The 24,019-nt window shown below is 40.4% G+C and overlaps 1 pseudogene; it reads right to left on the bottom strand.

Annotated features, from left to right (window-relative positions):
- Positions 1 to 1,311: 1,311 nt before the first annotated feature.
- Positions 1,312 to 7,163, bottom strand: LOC110543661 (heat shock protein HSP 90-alpha-like; annotated as a pseudogene).
- Positions 7,164 to 24,019: the final 16,856 nt, after the last annotated feature.

The following is a 24,019-nucleotide window of genomic DNA, read 5'->3' on the forward strand; positions in this document are numbered from 1 at the left end:
TTTTGTGGGGAGAAGTCCTTCTTTTGAGTCTATGGGACCACAGAAATGAGTTCTCCAAGGTGTGTGTGGTTCTTATATAGTGACACACACCTGTGATGCCCACTACTTAAGGGTTGACACAGGAAAGTCACAGGTTTACAAGTGGGAAGCAGAGCATCAAGCTCAGCTGATGCTCTGAGTAGACAGCAACAACCAGATAAATCTGGAGCCTGTCATGCTGCAGTAGAAAGGAACTCAGCCAAACCCTGCTTTTGTTTGCACTGGACTCAGACAATGGCTGTGGTACAAGCTCTAGCTATGTGAGCCTCACAGCTCATTCCACAGAAGTGCATATCTGCAGCTAAATACTCCTGCAGAGAGATGGGAGGTGGAGACCTGAGAATTCCCAGAAGCACCTGGGCCAGTGAGCCTGGAGTACACAATCCAAGGGTGAGAAACAAGCAGGCTCCACCCAGAAATGTCCTCTGACTTCTCCAATTGCTCTGACCCTCCCTCCCTCACCCCATCTCTTCTTCAACTTATTTCATCCCCCTGAGGCCTGGTTTTCAGGTAAGGAAAGCAAGGGGAAAGTAAACACTTTCCCAAGAGAATTAGAAAAAAGATATCTCAGAAAAAGATAATTTTACCCAGAATCGCTGTAGATTTGGATTTCACTCCCTAGTGCACACCCCATTCACCAATGGTCTCAGTCTAAAAATGATGCCTTTGGCTCCCAGAAGAGTAGAGGTAAGGGAAACGGAATTTTTGTCACAGAGTCTTCCAGTTGTTGAACTAAGGGCCAGTCAAAGAGCAAGAAACAGAACGAGTGAAGCTCAGGTTGAACAGAGATGTCAATAAGGTTATATATAGATTTAGTTCCATAAGAACAGACCTGCTTAGGACATAGGGGTGCATAACAATATAAGTATAAAAGCAACCTGCCAGGTGTGGTGGCACAGGACTGTGGTTCCAGTACATTGGTAGTAGAGGTAGGAGAGTCAGGAGTTCAAGACCAGTTTTGGCTAAAATTGAGTAAGACTGAGATGAACTAAATTAGACTTTGTTCTTTCAACCTGTCTGTGTATCTAACTAACTAACAACTAACTAATGAAACAACCAACTAACTCTTAAGTGACCAAACAACCAACCCACTAACTCTCATGAACAAAGTACATGGAATTCAACATATTAACAGAATAAGAAAATTAAAACAGCATTTCAATAAAATCAGCAAAAGCATATGCAAAATGCAATGTAAATTCAAAGTAGCAACTATCAACACATTAGGAATTAAAGCAACTTCCTTAACCTATCAAAAAGTTTTTTTGCTGGGTAGTTATACGTCAACATGACAAATGCTAAAGTCATCTGAGACAAGAGAACTCAAATAAGAGAACATCTCCTGTGGGTGTGGTAGCAGAAGCCTTTATTCTCAGCACTGCAGAGGCAGAGGCAGAAGAATCTCTGTGAGTTCAAGGACAGCCTGGTCTAGAAAGTGTGTCCAGGATGCATGGGCTCTGTTACACAGGGAAATCCTGTGGTTTCCGATTTTGTGTTTTTAATGTGTTTCTTTCTTTCTTTCTTTCTTTCTTTCTTTCTTTCTTTCTTTCTTTCTTTCTTCCTTCCTTCCTTCCTTCTTTCCTTCTTTCGTTCTTTCCTTCCCTTCTTCCTTCCCATACTGGTCTTCGCCCCATCCCTCCTCACTTCCCAGTCCCACCAGCCCTTCCTCTTCCCCATCCCTTGCCCCTATTCCTCAGCAAAGGGGAGCCCCCTTCCCATCCACCCCAGCTCCTCAAGTCATATCAGTGCTGAGTGTGCCTACCTCCCAGAGGGGAAGTAACTGAAAAGAGAGTCCATGTCAGAGAGAGACCATTCTCCCCTTATTAGGGGACCGACATGAGACCTGAACTGCTCACCAGCTACATCTTTGTAGGGGGCCTAGGTCCAGTCCATGCAAGGTCCTTGGTTGGTGCTTCAGTCTCAGCAGGTCCTTCCTGGCCCTGGTTAGTTGGCTCTGTTGGTCTTTTTGTGAAGTTCCTATCACCTCTAGGTCATATTCTCCTTTCCCCTACATTTTCCTAATTAGTGAAGGGCCAGCCCATCGTGGATGGTGCTATCCCTGAGCTGGTGGTCTTAGGTTCTATAGGAATACAGGCTGACAAAGCCACAAGTAAGCAGCACCCCTCCATAGCCTATATCAGTTTCTGCCTCTAGCTTCCTGCCCTGTTTGAGTTCCTGCCCTGACTTCCTTCAGCCATAAAGAGGGATATGGAAATAAACATCAAATAAACCATTTGGTCCCTAAATTGCTTGGGTCATAGTGTTTTCTCCCAGTGATAGAAATCCTAGTTAAGACATGTGTCTATGATACATCAACAGAAACATCCCACTACAGCCAGCATGAATGTTTTCCCCAGTAACACAGAACAAGGTCAAGGTGTCTGCTCACTGTTCTAGTGTGACTCTAAAGTCCTATCCAGCACAATAGGGCAGGAATAACAAATAACAGTCAAGCCTCATAAAGATAAAGGAGTGCATGGATATATCTACATATAAATTTCTATTAAAAAGACTCAAAAATAATGAATGATATTACAGTGCTGTGGGAAAACATGTCAACATACAAAATGACTTTCATTTTTATACAGGAGCAATTGTCAAATGCAAACAAATATAATATGTTCACAATCAGTTTCTAGAAGAACAACAAGTGCTTTAACCTCTTAGCTATTTCTTTAGTTCCTACCATGGGGTTTTTAAAACCATCAGTACATTTTAGGTACAATTTCTTGAGGGAGGGTGGGAAAGAGAGAGAGAGAGAGAGAGCCCTTTTTAGGGACAAGAGCAGAGTGTTCATTATACTAAATCCAATTTATTTTTCTTTGTGTTGGTAAAAAATATACCACATCTTTTGGATTTTGGGTCCACAGAAACTTTGTAATACTTTTTCTTTTCTTTTTCCTTTTCTTTTCTTTTCTTTTCTTTTTAACTCATCTGTATTTACCTTTTAAAGCAGAATATGGTTGGGCACTATTTCCATTCACAAGCCTTGCTGAATTACAAGACCTAGGGAAGAAGCTTAGGGATTGTTCTCAGTACTTTGAAAAACAAGCCATAAGGGGAATTCCTGTCAAGTTGTTTTTAACTTGTGTTCTTCTAAGACTAGTACATGCAGAATTAAAACTACAGGGGACTAAAAATATTGTAAGATGAAACTTAAGCCATCTTAACTTTTGTCCTTTCTAAACATGTATATCTCAGAACACTTAAAGTGACAAATGATTTGGTCTAAGGAATCCAGCTCAACAGCCAAACACTTTTTTAGACCACAAAGTTAACAGTAGGTTACATTATGTCTTAAACATTCCATCAACCCATGGAATCAAACCTAAAGTATCACAGTATCACAAGTAGAAAGAAATTTTATCTTACCTTAGTTTTCATGCCATAGATGCTTTAAATGTTAACAAAAATAAACCAAAACCCTGGAAAATATATCATCAGAAGGAATGAGGGTCAGTGTAAACACATAGTTCTTCTGGTGAGGCTTAGTCTGCTTCTTCCATGCGGGATGTGTCGTCGTCTCCTTCCAGGGGTGGCATTTCTCCAGTCACAGCAGCACTGCTGTCATCCACAGTAGGACCATCCTCATCGACACCTAGACCAAGCTTGATCATCCTGTAGATCCTGTTAGCGTGTGTCTGGGGATCTTCCAGACTGAAGCCAGAAGACAGGAGTGCAGTTTCATACAGCAAGATGACCAAACCCTTCACAGACTTGTCATTCTTGTCAGCCTCTGCCTTTTGCCTTAAGGTTTCAATAATGGAGTGATCAGGGTTGATCTCCAGATGTTTCTTTGCTGCCGTGTAACCATTGTTGAGTTGTCTCGGAGGGCCTGAGCTTTCATGATTCACTCCATGTTTGCTGTCCGCCCATATGTGCTTGTGACAATACAGCGTGGGGATGTCACCAATTGGTTTGACACAACCATCTTTTCAACCTTTTTCTCCAAAATGTCCTTCATAATTTTGCAGAGGTTTTCAAACTTTGTCTTTTTTTTCTTCTTGTTTATTTTTCTCCTCTTCATCTTCTGGAGGTTTTAGTCCTTCTTTGGTAACTGATACCAACGTCTTGCCCTCAAACACTTTTTCTCTGTAGTTGTACTTTAAACAAAGATGTCCTCTGAATTCAGTAATCAAATTCCATGCCTCTCTTTTTCAGTTAGGTAACATGCAAAATTTTCTTTAATTATTCCCGCCACAAAAACACCCATGTGGGTGTTTCACTTCTGAAAGTTTATTTGTTTATTTATTTATTTATTTATTGACTTGCATATGTGGCCGTTAGTGTGTTATGGAAAATCCCAAGCATATACAGAAACAGAATGATAAATTCTCACCTCAGGCTAACTTCTCTCACAGAAATATAGTGTGTATATGAAACTGTGCAGCAAATAAAAGTGGTTTCAGCTATGAGAATAATTGGCTAAGCTGAAAAAACATCTACATTCCTCTCTACCTTGTTGTTTTTTTTTTTCTTAAGTATGAACACTGTATTTAAGGGAAGCCAATATTCTTTCACTAAACCAAATAGGGGTGCAAAGAAAAATTAAAGTAATGGAAGAAGGCAGAGAAAATAAAAATAAAAGAATAAAGCAGACAGTTTTCAAATACAGAAGACAGTTTCCTTTCTGAAGACTGAAACATAAATTCCACAGGATTCTTTGTTTCAATAATGTACCACAACATAGATGTGCCAGAGGAGCCCCTGCTTGGGGGAGGGGGTTCAGCCAGCCCCCCAAGGCACCTCACCTCCCTCCTTTCTTTTGAATCACAGTGGATCTGAGAACGATGAGTCCCAGCACCATAGACGACATCCTCAGCTGTGCACATTGAAAGCTGTGCTGTTAGAGTTTCCTTCACTCTGGGACATAACAAGCATGTTCTGTAGCAACTTCCTGTATTTCACTAGAGTGAAGCAGCAAGCTAAACACACACCCACACCAAACACAGAGTAAAGAAAAGAATGAAAAACAAAACGAAGACTAAATCAACCAACCAAACCAAAAACAAAGCTGTGGCTTGGGCTCTTAGAATAAATTTATTGTTTGTTTCTCCTGCCCAGAAACACTTGAGCATTTTATACTCTGTTAGAGAAACTAGTATAACAGAGGCCTTCAATCGTGACCACTTCAAAGTGACCCACCATGACAGGCTAACAGGCAAGAGGGTCAGCTCCTCTGTGTTCCTGGTGAATCTCCCCTCTATCCTTTTAGTTTGGTTCAATCACATTGAAATACTTACCCATGTCTACCTCTTGCAGGCAGTCTGGAGTAGCGGGCTCTGTCTTCAGCATGCCCTTGGACGCCTCCTCAGTCTTTGCAGCACCCATCTGTGAGCCAAGAGGAAGTCACTCACTGAATTCAGGAAGAGGTTTGAAACTTGAAAGCCTGGAGAGGGAGAGAAGCCTTGTGTTCTCTATGTGCTTCCTACTATGCACTTTACCAACCCAGCCCAGTCAGGTGATTCCTCAATCACTCCTTAGCAGTCCTTAGCAAGTCACCTCTCAGCACATAGCTCTCTGTTTGGCAGCGAAACAGAATTACAAAGTAGGAGGTTATGTCAAGAAATGAAGTGAACTTTAAATACAATATATGAAACTGATGAATGCTTTAGAATTTGAAAATGTTCCATACTTATCACTGATTCTTTAAGAAAAATACTGCTTTGATGAAAGTTGATGTTATTAGTTGGAGGAAGTGTTTATTTTACAACAGGGTCTCACTCTATAGCTCTGGCTAGCCTCAGTTATCACTGTGTAGACCAGGATCGATTCAGACTCACAGCTCAGCTCTGTCTCATAATAGCTTGTATTACAAATTCAAGCTACCACACTCAGCACATGTGTGCTAATTTTAGAACAATTTTACTCATAGATTATCTAGATTTGGCTATTTGAATAATATTCAATACTTATATTTCAGGGAGCTGCTGAAATGCAGATAAAGGCAACACACAGAGCTATGACCTATCCAGGGACCAGCAACTCCGTTCCACAGTGTGTGCTCCACAGAGGGCAGAAACAGATTCGTATGAGAGGTCTGATTGCATTATGATTTGCAATAAATAAATTGGAAGGATACAGCATTCATGTCATCAGTTTGCTAAGGACCTAAGTACAACAGATAAGACAGGAAAAAGCACACAGTGCATGTTTTGAGGTGTAAGGTGTGGAGTGTGTTATGGTCCCCTAATGGAATGGACAGTGATAATAGAAGGCAAAGTCCTGGCAGATCCAACAACATGGTGATGGTGCATGTGTCCTTCGCTCTGCTTTCTTTTTTTTTTTTTTTAAGAGAGAAGCAATAACAAACCCCTAGGGAAACCATTAAACATCTGTTTTATTGGCTAAAAAGACAAGTATATGAATTTTCAGGAGTGATTCTTAATAAAAGAATTGTTTGTACCTATGTGGTAAGATGCTGTGTAATACATGGTAAACAGCTCCATTTTTACCAAGTGCAAACGCATGTACTTACACATGCCATAGTGTGCAGTGTATGAAAAGGAAAAGCCAAGAGAAGAGTTATAAAAACTGTGGTTGCTTAGTTTAAGAGTGTCACTCCAAGAACACGGAACAATTGTCCAGAAATAATGAAACTCAAGCCAGATTGAAGTGGATTCTGCTCTTCCAAAGAACCAGTGTTTATTATGGCCGTAGCTTTACCAAGCTTCCAGCTCATCCAATATTGCAAAGCCCAAACCTGCATCAACTTCAGCTCTGCGGGCTCTCAGTTGATATCAAAATCACTAACTTTTCAGTTAACACAGCCTGGTGGCGTCTGCTTCCTCTGAAAATCTTGCCTCAGCTACCACCCAACTTTGCACATAAACTTCATCATTTAGATAAGGTTTTGTCTTAGACAATGAGCCAGACTGTTCCTGATTTTCTTCTCCTATCTAGTCTAAAGGTTGGTACAAGTTATAAGGACTGAAATGCCAGATCATAAGCACATAAGATCACTACAGGAAGGCAGAGAGAAAAAGAGACTAAGGATTGAAGAGCAAGATGGTCCTTAAATATTAAAATCTCTTTTCAAGACAGAGTAGTAATGACTTGCTTACCTGAAGTCGAGTAGAAGCTTCAGCAGATGTTCCCTGCCATTGCTGACTTCCTTTCCCCATCCTGACCTTGACCAGCATTTCAGTCTTCCTAAGCCCTGATCTTGGAGTCACAATTTGTGAGCTGTCATGTGGATGCTGATATTGAACCTGAATCCTTTGGATCCTCTGTGCTCTTGACCACTGAGCCAACTCTCTCTTACGTTTAATCCCGATCATTTGATCTGGAAAAACCACCTCTAACATCGGCCACACCATGTCCTGGAAACCTTTGATGGCTATTCTTGGTTGTCAACTTGACTAATCCAGAAATGGAGTGCATACCTCTGAGCTCTTTTTGCTTGGTTTGAAGTGGGTAAATCCACTTCTATTTCAGACCTCAGCAGTAGGAAGACACACACCTTTGCCTGGATTTTGAGGCAGGAAGACTTTAATCTTTAATCTGTGCCATAACTTCTGCTGGAAACCTATGTAAGGGCATCCAAAAGGAAGCTTTTGCTCTTTGCCTGCTTCCTCTCACCTTGCTAGTAAGTCCAATCCTTCACTAACATTAGAGCAATGTTTCTCAATATATGGGTCATGACCTATCTAGGGGTCACATTTCAGATATTTCCATTATGATTCATAAGAGTAGCAAATTTACAGTAATGAAGTAACAACAAAATAATTTTATGGTTGGGATCATGACACCATGAGGAACTTCTGTTAAGGGGTCTTAACATTAGGAAGGTTGAGAACCATTGCATAAGAGCCTACTTGTTTGGGATGTGCACCTACAGAAAGTCAACTGAGACATCCAGCCTCATAAACCAAACAACTTCTGAATTTTTGGACTAGCTGGGTCTCAGCCTGTAAGAAACTTCAATAAGTACCCTTTCTATACACACAGAGAGATTTATTCTGGAAGTTCTGTTACTCTAGAGAACCCTTATAAATACATTGATATTTGTTGCCAAGGAAGGACAGGATGCAAAGGGCCCATAAGTCATGAAAAAGGTTACAGAGAGGATTGTTTTTCTACTTTCAACTCTGCTATAGTCTTTTTTAAAATGTGTGTGTGGTGAATAAGTTCATAAAATTGTACTTGACAGTGAAAGTCTAAAACCATAATCAATGATCCATGACTTCAGGATGGCTATTCCAAGAGTGGAAATGTTCAATGAAATACTTAGGGTTTGGGACTTGGTAAGTGAATGGCTAACAGACAGTGTCAAACTAGTGGTTTTTGTCTTTATAAACTCCCTGTTCACTCAGCTAGGGGCCAATTCTAGACTTATAGTCACAAGAGTGTGTGACCCTGGCCAAGTCTGTGTAGCTCAATAAAAATTTCAATTTCATAAAGAGTTCATCCTGGCCTTCTTCTCTTGGGTGAGAATACCCCTGTTTACAACAGGATGAGGAAACTTTGACTTCCCCTCTGGGCTCCTTGGCAACCTGCACTTCCTGAAAACGACTAAGCAGTTCAGTGCATCAGATCTGAGGACATACTGATTGGGAGCAGTTTTGTTCAAGATGAAATCAGGTATTCTGAGGCCACAGCTTTCAACTTGGAGAAGACAATGTGGCCCCAGTACCTAAGCCAAGGAACTTCTGTACACAGGGCTGAGGTTCTGCCATCAACTCACACACTTTGCTGAGAGAAGGGCAAAGCCATATTTGTGTGCAAGATAGTTGGTATGCACTTGTCACGGCACATGTGCCTGGGACCCTCCATTGAGAAATGTAGCTCAGAAAAAGAGAATCTTGAAAGGTAAAGGGAACAAAGCAGCAAATTTCCCTGCCCTAGAAAGCGGCCCGAGACCCACTGAGGCCTTTCTACATCTGAGTTATCCTGTCTGAAAATTAATTGCCCCAGTGCCCAATCTATATACAAAGAACCAAGTGTACCAAAATAAAGGAAAATAATAAAATAAAATAAAATAAAATAAAATAAAATAAAATAAAATATACTCAACAGGAAAGAAATGGGTGGTGGTTCTTGATGTAGGAATGACCTGTACCTTTATCAGGCACATGGTTGCCTAACTCCAGCAACAAATGATGGGTCTTCACCAGGTCCTCTGACTGCCTAAAGATAAGACTCACAAGGGCCCTATAATTATGGTTGTTCTATTTTCTCTGCTTTTGTTGCCAGTGTAAAAATCCCCATACCCACATAAGCCAGAAAATTAAGAAATACTGAAACCAGGGATCTCATAGCCAGTCTATCTGCTGAGACCCAACCTGCCTTCCAGGTAGAAATTTTTTTTTTTTTTTTTTTGTAAAATGTTGCAACTAGAGGCTACTGGAGGATGGTTTTCTTGTGTTATGCCAGGTTTACGGGACCCTCAGAGACCACCAAAAGATGACTCGATGCAATTGCAAGAGAGCTTTATTACGAGAGCGATCAAACTCGGGACCCAAGTCTCACTGGCACAGCAGTAGAGAAGTGGGACCCTGAGCTTTGAGTGAACAGGATTTTTAAAGGGAAAGTCTGTGAGCTGGAGGTTTCCATGGCAGCAAGCAGGGGGGCACAAGCCTTGGCGTTACAGAACTGGGTGAAGTTTAGCAGGGCGGGGTGACCTTTTCTAGGGCACATAATCACAATGGCTATTTTTCTAAACCATATCTGAAACATTGGGGAGAATTTTCCCACCCGATTCTCAACCAATTCCCATTGATTATTGCCTGGGAGTTTGTCTCTATTTTCTATGAAGCATTTATTCTGTTATATTTCCTGAAGGCTGTTGCTAGGAGAGTTAACTTTGTTTTCTGCCAGGTGTACACTCTGTGATATTTCCGGGTGCCTGAATTCAGTTCCCAGTCAAGATCTTTGTTTCAAAATGGAGTTATATTCAGGCTATCTTAAGCTCTTTACTTGTACATGGGAAAGGGTAACATCTCTGTGGCAGTAGGTCCATCAGTGAAGAAAAAGTTCTATGATCTATTCAGTATCCTGCCTGATTGATTCCATCCCCGTCCAGAAAAATAACGTCTTGCTTGATGGAGCTGTGAAATTTAATCTTCCTGGAAACACACTGATCCCTTCATAAACCCGGAAAGAAAATCACCATTGCCTCCCTGTAGTCACAGCCCATGCACTCCCATATCCACAAAGGTTAGGGCCTATCAGGAAACCAAAGGTCATTATTGAGAATCTGGTAGAACCTGGGGACTCAGGTTATACTTAAAAGCTTCGGACACAGATCTCAAAATTACCATCCAAAAGAAACCTGGACATAGAGTTTTCTAGTCCATCAGTACAAAGTGACCATCGGTACCTCCGGAATATGAGTTCTCAATGATAGTAAGCCCCCAAAGTCCAATTTCACCAGGGATTCCTTCGCAAACCTCAAAGATTAAGGTCCAAGAGGCAGCAGAAGCCAGTCCCTCAGTGTTCAGAGTGCTAGAAAAATTAGGTTAGTTCCTTAACCATTCTCAGTTGGACATAGGTCAGGACAGCTGCCTATGGCTAGATCCAAGGGCCCTATATTATCTTAGGAATGAAACTAATCAACAATAAGCCCTATTTCCAGCCATAACAGCTGTAAATGGACAAAATAAGCTCACGTGGGTAACCCCCAGAAAATAGGTGCATTTTTAATCTCACCAGCATATACTCTAGATAATTCTGTATGAAGATCATTGTAGCCATACATCCAGGTCAACCCCAGGAATGGCAGTCAAGTGTATCTCTAGGCCCAGAGACGACCTGGCTTGTTTGTACTAATAAATGGCTTAACCAAGTGTGTATCTTCTGAATTGGTTGCACTGGTGGAAAACCTACTCCTTTGTGACCTTGTGCATGTTATACTGCAGGTGTTCATCTATAATAAAAAAAATAAGACAGGGCCCAAGTCAGTCTAGGGTCTGGGCTTCCCTATGTACTGTGAGCCAGCTCCATTTTCATTCCCCTGTTGGTGGGGGCAGGTATCACAGCCTCCATTGCAGTTGGAACTTGAGCTCTATGTGAAATAAAAACTTTGAAAATCTCAATGTTCATGTAAACATAAATCTGGACCATCTATCAAACTTAACTTCTCCTTAACAGGTCCAGCTAGATTCCTTAGCCACGGTTGTTCTTCAGAATTGAAGAGTATTGGACCTTCTCTTTATGAGACAAATAGGTCTGTGCATGGCATTGGGAGAAGCCAGTTACTTCTATGCCAATCAGTCAGGAATAAGTAAAGACAGTTCAGCCATGGGGGGTGGGGTGGGGGAAGGAGGGAGGGGGAAGCCTCCAGGAAACAGAAAGGAAAGAGCCATCAAGAATCTAACAACTGGTACCAATCTTTGTTCTTCTGGTTTACTTACACTCAGGGCTGGGCAATTAATCCTTTTGCTCCTTGCTTTCATTATAGGACCCTGCTTGCTCAACTGCCTAGTTAGCTATGTAAAACAGAGAATAAATTCTGTTAAAATACTACCTAAGGGAATGATATAACCACCTGCACTCAGGTAAATCCATGATTTGACTTATGCCCATTGAACCAGGGAGGGACTCTAACAGGCCCCTAGGGCTTGTAGGTCACCAGGCCTTAGCACAACAGACACCATGATGAAAGTACCGTTCAGGCCTTGGAACCCAGAATGTAGACAGCACCACCTGCCAAAATGAGAACCAAAACTTAAACCATTAAAGTCTGTAGTTCTGGGAAAGCATCTAAATCTTAGTTTTGGCTTCTGTAGTTTTCTTCTGGCTAACTGCTCTTGATAAATGAGGTTTGTCAACCCAGTATGACATTTTTTTGTGCTCAAAAGTCACCCTGAAAAATATTTGAGACTATACTGGGTTCCTGAACACTGGGTTTAGTCACTGGCTGGCTAAGTAAAGAACTTATGTTTTTTTTGAACTCGTGTCTGAATGTTTTTCTCTGATGGATACCTTATAACCTGACAAGTAGATGGGAAGAAATAATCATGTCCAGGACTGATACCAATAAAATATAAATAAACATACAAAAAAAATCATTCAAAGAATCAATGAAACAAGGAGTTGGTTACTTGAGAAAATCAGCAAGATTCCTAAACCCTTAGCCAAATTAATTAAAAGATACAGAGTGAGGTTCCCAATTCATAAAATTTGGGAGTAATGGGAGAGGATATAACAACATACGGCAAGTCCAGGGTAGTAAAAACATACTTTAAAAATCTGTAGTCCACCAAATTGGGAAAACCTAAAAATAATAGAAAAATTTGTTGATTAATAAATATTACCTATCAAAGTTAAATGCAAACCAGACAGGCATTTAAACAAACCTATAATCCCTAGTGAAATAGAAGCAGTAATTGAAGTTCTACCAACCAAAAAACAAAACAAAACAAAACAAAAAAAAAAAAAAACAAAACAAAACCCAGAGCCAGATGGTCCAGAGCAGAATTCTATTAGAATTTTAAGGAAGAATTAAGGCCAAATATCCCTCAAATTATTTAATAAAATAGAAGCAGAAGAAACATTGCCTAATTCTTTTTACCAGGCTATAATTATCCTGATATCTAAACCAGATAAAGACCAATTGGTATTGTAGTCCATTTTCTTAATGAACATAGATACAAAAAATTTCAACAAAATATTTGCAAACTGAATCCAAGAACACATCAAAAAGACCATCAGCCATGATGAAGAGGGCTTCATATAGAGATGTGGGGGGGGGTCATTCAACATATATAAATCAATAAATGCCATCTACCAGATATTCGGACTGATGGAAAAAAATCACGAAAGACCTGGAGGGTATAGGAGCTCCACAAGGAGAACAACAGAACCAGGAAATCTGGGTCTTTTTTGAGACAGATACTCCAACTAAGGACCATGCATGGTTCTAATCCCTGCACAGATGTAGCCTATGGCAGCTCAGTCTCCATGTGGGTTCTCTAGTAATGGAAACAGGGACTGTCTCTGACATGAACTCAGGGGTTCATGACATGACATGGCTCTTTCATTACCTCCCACCCTGGGGGAGCAGCCCCACCAGGCCACCGAGGAAGACAATGCACCCAGTCCTGATGAGAACTGATAGGGTAGGGTCAGATGGAAGGGGAGGAGGACTTCCCCTATCAGTGGACTTGGAGAAGGGCATGGGAGGAGATAAGGGAGGGAGGGAATGAGGAAGGGGGCTACAGCTAGGATACAAAGTGAATAAACTATAATTAATATAAAAATTAAAAAATTAAAGAAATACTTCTATGATTATGGAAAATGATAAAAATTAAATATTTATATATTTAACTAACAAAGAGCACCTGAAATCGCTGTAGATCAGTTATTGTACTCGTAGTTTCTATCACATAAGCATACATAGCAAAACATGATTTATCTGGGAGATTAGGTGTATGTACTAAATTCCCAACATAGAATCTTAAACCTAGCTCCAAGTTTGAATTTCTTCCTCATGGTTGACTCAACAGTTTCAAAAATTCATTTAAGAAATAAAAATGGATGTTAGTAAAAAAAAAAAAATGAAAGGAAAAAAAATCACACAATCATCTCATTTGATAAAGAAGAGGCCTTTAACAAAATCCAACATGCCTCATGACAAAAGTCCTGAAGAGAGTATGGTGACAAGGGACATGTGTCAATACAACAAGATGGTTTGCAGTAAACCACAGCTAGCATCAACAGGAATAAAGAGAAACTCAAAGCATCTCCACGAAAATCAGCAACCAGAGAAGGATGTCCATTCTGCCCGTATCTAGTCAGTAAAGTACTTGACATCTTAGCTAGGGCAATGAAGACAACCAAGAAAGTCAAGGGGATGCAAATAGGCAAGGAAAAAGCAAGCGTGTCTCTAGTTGCAAATTATATGATACTATAGGTAAATGACATTAAAAATTGTATTAGGAAACTCCTACAGATGATAAACACTTTCAGCAATAGCAAAGACATAAAATTAACTCACAGGGAAACAACATCTTTTATAATAGCTTCATTTTTTAAAAAAATATCTTTTGGTAATTTTAACCAAACAAGTGAAAGAGTTTTAAAACATTGAAGAACAAAATTGAAGAAGGTATAAGAAGATGAAAACATCTTGGATGCTCATGGATCACTATGATTCATATAATGAAATGGCTGTTCTACATAAAGCATTTTCCAATTCAATGCAATACCAATCAAAATTCTTCACTGATCTTGAAAAGACAATCATTAGTTTTATATAGAACCACAAAACCAAAACCAAACAAACAAAACAAAAAACCAAACAGGATAACTAAAACAACCCTGACCCTTTAACACAGGACTGCCAAGAGAAACACTGTCTTGAAAAATGACAAAGAAAGAAAGAAAGAAAGAAAGAAAGAAAGAAAGAAAGAAAGAAAGAAAGACATTTTCAGGTAAATGGATAGAGTTAGAAAAATTATTCAGACTGAGTTAACCCAGACCCCAAAAGGCAAATATGATTTGTATTCACTTATATGTGAATGTTAGCTGTTACGTTCTCAATAAGCAGATTATAGTTCATATAATTACAGAGGTTAACTATAGAGTAAGGAACTAGATTGGAGGGAAATTTTTTCCTAGAAAAGAGAAATAGAATAAATACTTCTAAATGGACAGCCACATGGGGACTGTAATGGGAATATTAAATAATGAGAGTGAAGGACCAGGAAAACAAGGAAGGGATTATGGGAAGAGACAGCTAAAACTAAGGGCCATTTGAGGAGCTTTATTGAAGTTGTTATAGTGAAAGCTTCTTAAAATGCGTTCATATATGAGATAAATCTAAATGGAATAACTAAATATTGGGGAAACTAAGCTCCAACTAGACATCTCTTGCCATGAAATGAACCTCCAGTGTGGGGAATGCATTACCTCTGATCAAGTTTTTGTCCAAGGGGGTCCCATGGAAAACCCATATAACATGAGCTTCTGGACACAAAGTGATGGTGAGGCCCATTTGCTGAAAGCAACACTGCATAATTCACTGAAGAGAAGTCTAGCTGGTGACCACCTAGGGCCTTTGTCACTGCTGACTGGCGTTCATGGTAATGGAAGGCACTATGCATGCTGCCAGCAGAGAAAGGGTTGTACCAACCCAGATACAAATACTTCGATCTACAACGGTTACCAGCCTTTGAGATAAGCTGATGCAATAATACCTCAAAAGTTGATGGAATTTTTAAGGCCTACTCCATAAGATGGAACCCATGTCTGAGATGACAAGTGGCCAAGAATCTGAGATTAGGTAGGCCATGGATGTAGGGAAAGCTAAATACTACTGTCCTGCTAAAGGAACACAGCAATAAAATGATTCCTAATGACACTGTGCTATATTCACAGATCATTGCCTTGCTCAGTCTTAATTAGAGATTAACTGTGTGGTAAGTGGGACAAATAAAGACACTCACAACTGGACAGTGTTCAGAAACAGAGGGACCACGGAACACTCAGCCCTAAATGAAATATCTTTACCAAATACCTTTCCTTGGGGTCTGGTGAAGTCTGCAGAAGAGGATGCAGAAAGATTGCAAGATCCAGTGGGGATGGAGAACACCAAGGTATGAGACCTAGAATCAACAGGACTGATGGACATATGAACTCAGAGAGTACAGCAGCATGCTCAGGGCCTGATCAGGTCTAACTAACCCAGAAGGACGCGTCAGTGCTGAGAGCAGATGTGGACACGAGCTCCCATCCCTAAATCCAGAAGCTAACTCCAATTGATATACCCCCTGCAAAGAAACTATTTCTCCACTGGTCTCACTGGACACACAAATCACATTTAGGTCTAGGCCACATACCCAGTAGCAGATGGCCTACACAAAACAAACGCAAAGTATTTTTGGAGGTGTTTTGTCTCATAGTGGTTTTCCTGGATTAATTATTTTAAACTTACATGTCTTTTGGTTACACATTATGGTTTTGGATTTTGTGTTTCTATGGGATTTCTATGTGTGTAAATGTGTGTCTCTGCATCTGTGTGTGTTTCTTGTGATTTTGATTCTTTTATTCTCTTTGTTTTGTCCTATTCTGGCTTGTTTGTTTCTCTTTCACCTTATTACATTAATTCATTTTTTACATTCTTGTTTATTTTTTAATGAAAGAGAGAAAGAAAAGGTGTGATTTGGGTGGGTGGGAGATAGGAGGATCTAGAAGAAGCTGGGAGAGGAGGGAAACCATAATTATAATATATTGAATGTAATTACATCTATTTTAAATAAATAAAATTGAAAACAATGTGGTTAAAACAGCTACAATTCAAATAAAATTTTAAAAATTGTTTGAGATTATAATACATAACATTCATCCTTCTATATTCTCCCTTTAACCCTCCTATATATGCACTTCTTACTTGCTCTCTTTCAAATTAATAATCTATTTTACATTGTTTGTTACTGCATGTAAGCGTATATATATATATATACATTTATATATATATGGAATCTGCTCAGTCTGTGTAATGTTATTTGTACGTAGGTTTTCAGGGCAGACCATTTGACATTGGATAACCAACTGGTGTGCTCTTCCTCATTAGCATTTCTTAATTGCCTGTAGTTCTTTGTGTGGGCTGAGCCCCAGTTGGCCATTTATTCTGTGTATTTAAAGCAGGTAGTCAGCACAGCTAATGTTTATGCACTGAATGGTTTCTACCATCTTTCATCTTTGGTGGTGAGCCCAGCCTTTAACAGCTGAGCCATCTCTTCAGTCCTCTGACATCTTTCTATTTCTATTTCTAATTCTTCCTATTCATGAATCTGAGACATGCTCACAGCCCCCAAAAGGGAAACACATTTTTACAAATTTTTACATTAAACTGTGATGCAACACCTTCCTCAGGAGTCTCTTCCGTTCTTCCCAGATAGAGTCGGCAGCTGTGCACTGAAGAGACAAGAACATCCCAGTTCAGCTAAGGAAACCAAACAGTTTTCTGTGGTTGCTCAAGGGACAGGATTGACTTTTAGGTCTATCCATTACAGAAAAGTCCTTGACACAAATGTGGGTGATGAATCACAAAGTTGTACATACATAACAAAACGTCCAGGTAACTTCTGCCTCACTGCTCTTGGACCCTCTGCTTTTGATCACCTGACATTGTAAAGAGACTAGATGAATGATGAGCATCAAAGACAGTGTTTTATGAGGCAAAAGTTTTGGAGCAAGTTTTGGAGCAAAAGCAGATCACACTCAACCATCAGACCCTTGAATCCTGATGGTTGTTTAAACTCACACATGTGTAGTTACAAGAGTGATGGTTTCAAATATATACCTTTCTTAACCCCCTATCCTATATGCAGGCCACCTTAGATAGAAAAAGGGACTTTTCATAAGTGAGTAAATAAAGACTTTGAAATGGAGAAGGGGTGGAGAGGGGGGCAAGGTCTCACTACATAGCCCTGGCTGGCCCAGAACTCAACATGTAGCACAGGCTACCTTCAAACTCATGGAGATCTTCCTGGTTTTTATCTCGCAGGTGCTGAGGTTAAAGGCTTCCATCACAGCCCACAGCTTACTAAAATACATCACTGCACCCAACCTATAAAACTCTGATATTATATTATATAACATACACACAGATATACACACATATATATGTACTGATATCTACCCGATAACCGCATCTAAACAATGGTGGCTAAAGGAATACTCTGACCATGGAGCAGCTGGTTGCTGCAGCTGACTGCTGTTGCCATGCATAGCAGAAGCATATGTACCATTTATTGCTTGCCAATATTGCTGCCAGGAAAGCTACAAAATTCAAATTTCATATCTTTCAATTAATAGTGAGTCCTTGGGATTATGAAAAGACAGTAACAGCTGTCCTGATGGGGGCATCAGTGTCACTCGGAGGTTACTTTCTAGTGAAAGTAGATTTCTATTGCTGTTCTTTTCATTTTTTCTTTTTTATTTATTTATTGCAATTTATTATAGTTTATCCACTTTGTATCCCAGCTGAAACCCCCTCCCTCATCTCCTCCCAGCCCCACTCTCCCTCCCTCTTCTCCTTCTTTGCCCCTTACCTATACACTGATAGGGGTTGTCCTACTCCCCTTCCATCTGACCCTAGCCTATCAGGTCTCATGAGGACTGGCTGCATTGTCTTCCTCTGTGGCCTGGTAAGCTCACCTCTACATGGGGAGTGATCAAAGAGCCAGCCACTGAGTTCATGTCAGAGACAGCGCCTGCTCCACTTACTAGAGAACCCTCTTGGAGACTGACTTGCCTTGGGCTACATCTGAGCAGGGGTTCTAGGTTATCTCATTGCATGGTCCTTGGTCTGAGTATATGTCTCTGCCAAGACCCCTGGGCTCAGATTTTTGGTTTTGTTGGTATTCTCGTGGAGCTCCTGTCCCATCCAGGTCTTTCTATTTCCCCTTTCTTTCATAAGATTCCCTGCAAGCTGCCCAAATGTAACTGTGGAAGACCAGGACATTACACATGTATAGAGATTAGTAAAATACATTCATGGGAAAGCTTACTTGTAATATAGCCATCTATGACCTATTTTACATATGAAAAAGCCCTGTGATAGCAGCTACAAAAAATTTTCAAAATATGAGATTGTATACAGAGTAATCTCTGTTTTCTTGTTATGTGACTTAGAAGCTAGTTTGTGCATGAATATTATTCAAGCCATGGTTACAACTGTTAGTATTTTGGAACACAACCTGCTTCTGGGTTACCTAACAACTTATGATGTCATCATATGTCACCAGCCAGGTGGCCACAGGGTGTGGTTTCCTTGCCCCTTAACGGGACAATTGGACACGTGGTCATTCTCTTGCTTCTCTTGCTTCTCTCTTCTCTCTCTCTCTCTCTCTCCCTCTCTCTCTCTCTCTCTCTCTCTCTCTCTCTCTCTCTCTCTCGGGATGCCCCCTCCCCTTTTCTCTCTCTCTCCCTATCATGTCCTATTCCCCCCTTCCCTCCATACCCACCTAATAAACCTCTTGCATAGAAGATCGGTTGACAGCCTCATTCTTTTAATAGATCTAACATTGGTGCCATGACTCAGATAGGGTCTCTCCTGGCTTTGGTAGGACCCCTTACAGACTCCTGTAATCTAGTAGGATGATTTCAACCGATTTTCTCTGCTCTATGTCTAAAAACCCCTACTTTCACTGCTCTCATGCAAACACTTGCTCTGGCAGCAGCTCAGCGCCCACGTTCCACTCCTGCTATGGCTCCTGCTGCCGCCTGCACCAGCTGACAGCGACACTCTGCCCCTGCCAGTGTTTTGAGTCGGGAGACTCACACAACGCAAAAATCAACTTTGGAAGATTTGGGGCACTGCTTTAGGTAAGGAATTTCTAAAAACCCAACATAGCTGCAGAGATTTAAACATTTCCTGTGATACCTCCCCGCCATGTTGATTTTGGGAGGAAGTGGGTGGAACCATGGCCTCACCATGGACTTTCACGTGGTTGTGGTGCCATTTTGAATTCAGGCAAATGGGCTCCAACTTGCTGTGCGCTCCCCCTCCCCCGCCAAGCTGCTTTCGTTTTGCTTCTAGCTCCATGCTTTCTTCTAACTAAGGGGCTATTTCCAAGCTTTTTTCTTCCTGATTTCTATACACTCTATTCTTATATTTTAAAATGTTTCAAATTCTTAATCTAATGCTTTAGATAATTTTCTCATTGGGTTTACATTTATAAGCCTTAATCATAATTAACTTGTTTTTTTTTTAATCTTTTAGAGTAGGCCACAACAATGAGCTTCATTTTAAATTGGCATGGATTTTTATAAAAATTCAAAGTTACATATTATTATCTTATGATTCAATCCTTCTTCAAAGTAAATTTTATATAAATAATAAAATTTCAAAGTTATAAATATCTATTTAAATTAAGTTGGTTTAAAATATAAATCTATTTTTTTTTATAAATCTAAACACCTATGTCTTTTTTTTTTTTTTTTTATAAATCTAAACACCTATGTCTTTTCGTTTCCTAAATTAATAAAGGCTGTTACTGTCTCCTGCTATGTGTCGCTCAAATATAATTTTAAAATTGCTTTATGCTGTTCTATTATATTGTTGGTTTTAAACTTATAGCTCAGGGGTTCATTATTACATACAAATTGTTTACCAATATTCTAAATTAAGATCTATTAATTTTAGAGGTATTTATTTATGTTAAAGCTGGGTCAATTTGCTGTATCTCTACTATCAAAAGGTTAAAATATGCTTGGTCTTGTTTCTAAAAATGATGTTATTAATCTATAGTATAGCCTTAGACTATTATAAGCTATAAACTTTTATATACTAAATCATACAAAAAACTCTCAAGCTCTCACTTTAATATATTACATTCATGACTTTTAAGGTGCTAACTTAGCAAGGACAAAACCTAAAGTCCTAATATTTAATGGTTAACAAATGCAAGTTAATAGTCATCTCATATATATATATATGAGATGACTATTAACTTGCATTTATATATATATATATATATATATATATATATATATATAGTCCTATAGATGCAAACATGGTCTCACTGCAATTTTAATAAACAGCTGAGGATGGTCCTTGAGTCACCATATAGGAGTTGGTAAAAATAGTAATAGCCATCCCGACTGGCTCCAGATCTTAGCTGTGCTCTGAGGCTGCTGGCATTCCCGCACAAAAGACAGGTCTACAGTGAGCCATCCTGACTGGCTCCAGACCTTAGCTGTGCTCTGAGGCTGCTGGCATTCCCGCAAAAAAGGCAAGAGTTTTACATAGCCAAAAGTCAGTTCTGCCAGGTGACTTTTTCAAGTGCAGCCAAAGTGGATGCTGGTCCCTTTGCTGATGCAACATGCCATAGCTAGCTGCTGGCAGACTGGCCTCTGGAGGTCAAAACACTCCCAAGCAGGCTTGTCCTCTGTGCCCAGCCAAGGAGGTTCAACCAGCACAAGAGCCACAGACACTTCCAGCCTTCTAGCTCTTTGGCCTGGCGGAGGACAAATGGCTTCCTGACTCAGCAACCTCCACAACTCTCATCCTGCACTGAGCAACATCACAGGTCTGCTTTTGATCTCACAATGAGGTCCCACGGACATATTGCCAACTTCTGTGTTGGGAGACTTCAGGTGCCTTCCCAGGTCTTTTCACATGCAGGAGACCAGGCCTTAAGCCTAAGTCCTAGAGCTGCTATTTTCAGGCCTAGACACAGTCCAGACTCAAGAAACAGGCCTAAATTTTAACCTTTTACCATCCCTTTAGCTAAAGGACAGTAAATGTTCATAGCAGTTTCAATTATGTCTCATGGTAAAAACTAAATACAAAAGTCCCTTTCAAAAAAATAAGCATATTTGAGAGTCTTTAAAAAAGTGTCGTAAGGTTGATAAGTACAAGTTATTCATGTTTGAGAGCCTAAAAATGTGTCTTAAGATTAGTAATGCAACTTATAAATGTTTGAGGGTCTAAGAAAATGTTTTAAGTTTGGTAAATGCACGTTATAAAGGTTACAAGGTCTAAGGTGATTTAAGGTATCTTAAATAGGTAAAAAGACTTAATATTTCCTCCTGTTGCTATGTTACTGTTGTATTGACTGTCCAGAGTTTTAACATTTATCAATAGGGCTCTCATTTATTAATCTGACTCTGATACAAAAACATTCCACTATACCAGGTACTATTATGGTTCTAAGCTCAAGATTGTAAGCCTCCATAATATGTATGCTTATACTAAAAGTTAAGATCAAGTGAGTTTCCCTTTTACTTCATAAAAGGCTTTTGCCTTTTCAGAGCTCACCTTAAAAAATACTTATGCTAGTAACACAAATATGTATGTCTACTGCCTTTTTCTACAATGCAGATATCATGATACTAACATGTCTAAAGTTTTATCTCCTTCTTAAAACTTAAAAGTAATTCTTGTAAGCTGCAGAAAGTCCACCTAAATCCACCTCTTAGTTTAATTGGACTCCAGATAAGTACTGCACTTATTGCCTATCTCAAAAGGTGGGATTCCTCCCTTTTCCGTGGTTTTGGGACTTCCTTTCCTGGCTACCAGACTGCTATTTACTGCATGCAACATTGGCTGGACTGGTGAGTTCTCCTTATTGACCAGCCACTAGATTGGTGAGTTCACTCCATTTTTTCAGTATAAAATGCCTCTCTTGTTAGGGAAGCTTGACCACAGAGTTCCGGCAACTTCACACTATCTTTTGAGACGGAAGGATCCCCTTCAGCCATAGCCTTAATTGTCTAGGGTTGATCCTCTATGCTGACCCCCATTTTGGGGCCCCACTCTTCCTCGGGCAGTAGGTCCCCACTGGCACATGGTTCCTTCTCCCCCTCTCTTGCTTGCTCGCTCGCTCTTGGGAAGACCTAGTGCTAGACAAACCGTTGTACCCTCGGCTGTGCCCTGCTGGGGATCTGCGCCCAGGTACCTGGCCAAAAGCTGATGAGCTATTGGACCATGTAGCACCTCTTGCTTGAGTCACACCTTGCCATTGGGATGCCATTGGAAGGTCCCTGACTTCTGCCCCCAATGGTAGACGCCCAGATGCCCGCCCCTCCAAATAGAATGTCCTCTGGAGACTTTTAAGCTTCTACACCTAGTGCCAGCTAGCACCAGGGCCTGTAAGTTTACACACTTATGTAACTAAACCTCCCCTCAATGACAGATCCAAAACAAAGCCTTCTTTAAATACTGCCAGTGATTAGGTAAATAAAGGTCCCCCCAGGTAGACAGAGGTTCCTATGTTCAAGTCTCATTGATTCAAACCTTCCACCTCTGTTTGCTCTCCCAAAAGTTTTCAATGTATACCTAAAGGATTTTTCTCCATAACCTACTCAACTTTATCTTTTGCCTATATATATATGTTTCAGTGTCCTGCCAGACACAGACTGTTTCCTATAGCCACAAAAACAGTGCTAAATCAGCTTAAAGTGTTTAACTCTGACCTTACAGACTTCCAACAAGCTGGATTTCCACCTTCCCTCCCAGCCATGGATGTTCTCATAGACCCTGGAAAGCATCAAACCAGCCTGTTCTTCCTGGATTTGGCCAGCATTTCAGCCTTTTGACCTCCCTACAGCACCCCCAGTGTCAGCAGGAAGTAGCCAGAAGAGAATCTATGTCCGTTATTCACTTCTCATTAACAAAAGGCTGGAATGATGTGCTTCAGGACCAGGACAAGCAGCTCTAGGTTCTCCCAGCATTCCCCAGTCTCTACCTGCTGCCTTGCATGGCTGGAAACTCTCCTATTGACAACCCTCTACCCTAAATTTTCCAGGGCAGAAGCTTCCCGTACTCTTGACCTTGTAATCTGACCATTTTGTTGCTATAATTCTCTCTCTCAACCCCTTGCATGACAACCAAGAGCTGCTTCCAATGAACCTAAATTTATATACTTTAACTTACTTTATAAAAAGCAGCCCAAGCTCTTCATTTTTTAATTATTGAAAAAGGGAGGAATGTTAGTATTTTGGAACACAACCTGCTTCTGGATTACCTAACAACTTATGATGTCATCATATGTCACCAGCCAGGTGGCCACACCAGGAAGGCGTGGTTTCCTTGCCCCTTAAAGGGACAATCTGACACATGGTCGCTCTCTTGCTTCTCTTGCTTCTCTCTTCTCTCTCTCTCTCTCTTGAGGTACCGCCTCCCCTTTTCTCTCTCTCTCCCCATCATGTTCTGTTCTCTGCTACATGAAGTGCTAGCAGAACACCGAGGAAGGTACTTTCCTGAGTGAGCCATGCTTGTATTAATCTGAGAATGAAAAAACCGATTATGCCCAGTGGTGGTGACACATGCCTATAAACTATAAATTTCTGGGCACTGTGCAGTATAACTGCTGGATATGCTACAAATCCACTTCCTATGTGTGTAGTCTCTGCTGCCGATCATTCAGGTAGGGGGCAGAGGCAGGCAGATTTATAAATTCAAGGCCACACTGGTCTACAAAGAAAGTAACATTCAGGACTGCCAAGAATACACAGAGAAATCCTGTCTCAAAAACCTCAAACTAACTAGCTAACTAACAACAAACTTAAACATAGACTACAAAAA

The sequence above is a fragment of the Meriones unguiculatus genome, chromosome 5, assembly GCF_030254825.1.
Source record: "Meriones unguiculatus strain TT.TT164.6M chromosome 5, Bangor_MerUng_6.1, whole genome shotgun sequence".
Taxonomy (NCBI): Eukaryota; Metazoa; Chordata; class Mammalia; order Rodentia; family Muridae; genus Meriones; species Meriones unguiculatus.